Genomic DNA, 2,674 nt, shown 5'->3' with positions numbered 1-2,674 from the left:
GTCAGTGTCTGTACCCCTTCTTTTGGTGGTCAGTGTCTGTACCCCTTCAATTGGTGGTCAGTGTCTGTACCCCTTCCATTGGTGGTCAGTGTCTGTACCCCTTCTTTTGGTGGTCAGTGTCTGTACCCCTTCTTTTGGTGGTCAGTGTCTGAGCCCACGGTACCCCCCCCCACCTCTGAGTGTTGCCCGCTCTTTAGCCCCAGCTCTGTGTTTGCTGTACCGTATTTTAATTATTGTATTACAAATTTGTGGTTTCTTCTTTTGGTGTCTTTTTGTGTTTCGCCACAGAGACCAACAACTGCTGTAATAAAGGCAGCAGCAAGTCGCTGCAATAGGAAGGGGTGGACTTTAAAGAGGCCCTGTCACTTACACAAGAAGTCTTCAAAAGAAAACATCAGGAGAGGCACGGATTACCTAAATTCTGTGTCAACCTGAACATCCCTAACATACACAGCAACATTATCATTATACAGTCACACTCCATGTCTTGGCATTAAAAAGCCATGCGTGATCTCCAATCAATGACTTGATGATGTCATCGGTCTGCCGCAGGCAGACGGAAACATTTACTCGGTCTCTTTCCCCCAGTGATCAGACTGCAACATTGTAACTTTGTAGCCGGTCACAGGGTGAGAGGCTGCTTGATGAATGCTCAGCAGGACCCAGGTAAATGATAAATATCTGGGAAATTCTGATCATTTCTCAGCCAACATCTCTGTCCAGGAAGTAGACGGTGACCCCGGATGATACCTGAACAAACATGGCGCCGTCCTTCTGGGTATTGTCAGGGGGGGGTTACAAACAATAGCAATGTAACCATGACATATATATCACCATAGTCACTAGAATCCATGCTGGCTCAACACACTCTGTGACTCCCCTGTACACATGACAGGTCCTCTTTATCTCCCGGTAAGGGAGGTGGGGTGGTATTGAAGCCGCTTATCTACAGAAAGATGTTAAAATTGTAAATGATCTTTTCTGCCCTCAGCTAAGTGTCGGCAAATCACTTGTAATCTTTATTGCTCTTGTGCAAATAATCTATTCTGCCTTTGTGTAAGTGGCGGCAGATATCAAGGAGAATGTTCAGAAGGAAAAAAAATGAAAAACAAATGTGGATCTGATCATCATCCGCCATAATGAAAGCCTAGAACACGGGAGGTTGGGCCGTAATTCCTTCCTGATCTAAGGTGACAACGCTCCCTCTGCATAGGTCTATTACAATGAGCGTTGTCACTCTAGGACAGGAAGTGTGTTACCTGCACAGTCACCAGATTAAAGTACTAAATAATCCTTAAAAACCAATGCATGAACATGTAATTACCATGTATCTTAAGAGGGCCCCTAAGGGCCCATTAATAATCAGGGCTTCTACAGGGTGGCACTTCCAGGTGATAATCCCACCATCCTGCAGGGCGGCGCTGTAAATTCAAATGCCACTGACTTAAACTTCAGTAATTTTGAAACTCTGAAAAGCTCTTAAGAAAGCTGCCTGGCCACGCCTCTCCAGGGCAGAGATTGGACAGCAGCTTGAGAAGGTGGAGCCAAGAAGAGGAGAAGGCGGGGCTATTTCAAGAGCAGCTTGAAGTGATGTCAGTAGGTGGAATTAAAGTGCTGCCATGCAGGCTGTTAGGTCCTTGGTTTATTCCTCAGGGGCGGGGCTTATTGGTCTATTTTGGAGGAGGGGCCTATTCAAATTTTGACCGAAGGCGAGGGGTTAATATTTAGAACCTGGCCAACATTCACATTTTTATCTTGGGTTTAGCTATGATTAGCAATTGTTCATTGGCTATACCGGGCAATTTATTAGGGGAAAGGGTGAATTATTATAATACTATTATACATATAATATTATTAATACTAAACAGATTTAATATTACAACAGTTCCAGCCAATGGGATCTCTGCATTCATTTTCACATCCTAACTGCTTGGCTTAAAACATTACTTATTTGCAAAGCTTACAGAGAAACTGATGAATAAGGAGCGACCCCACCCCCTCACCTAAACCCCACCCATTCCCCATTCTCTGATTTCAGTTAGAGAGGGGCAGTCTAAAAGCAAGCTGCTGCTATTGCGACCTAAACCCACACTACTCTGAGACGCCAATGTTTTAGGTACACCACAAAGTTCCATTGTGGCAGTCTGTTCACTTAGCATGAGGAGACTAAGGTAATGTTTGCTCCTGCATGCAGCAGACTGATAAAATCATCTCAGCCTAGGCAAAGTCACCGACTGGAACTCGAAGACGAGTTTTTATTCAGACTTTTAAGAATGACTTGATTTGCACATTCACACTGCGAAGCGCTGTTTTTTTTCCGCTCATATGTAATCAGGTCGCGGCGTGTTGACACCCCGGTCTCCCGGGATACAAGCGTGTGATGCTCAGTGATTGTACTCCTTATCACCAGATCCATCTCAAGGAGCCACTCCGGCTGCAGAAAAACAAGGAGTGCCCAGCGCAGGGAAATTGGATTTGTCTAAGACCTATTTTAACCCGTGTAAGAATAGTTCATTGTTTACGGTATAAGTGCATGTGGCGGCCTGCCCAGGTAAATACTAACCTACACGAATACCTGAGCCTGGTATTTATATGATATTATATAAACACACTCCAGATAATGAATCATTGTTGTGTGAGAGAACATCAGCGCTTTCACCAGACGCAGCGTGAA

Source organism: Pyxicephalus adspersus, chromosome 9 (assembly GCF_032062135.1).
Source record: "Pyxicephalus adspersus chromosome 9, UCB_Pads_2.0, whole genome shotgun sequence".
Lineage (NCBI taxonomy): Eukaryota > Metazoa > Chordata > Amphibia > Anura > Pyxicephalidae > Pyxicephalus > Pyxicephalus adspersus.
This window is presented reverse-complemented; position numbering follows the sequence as displayed.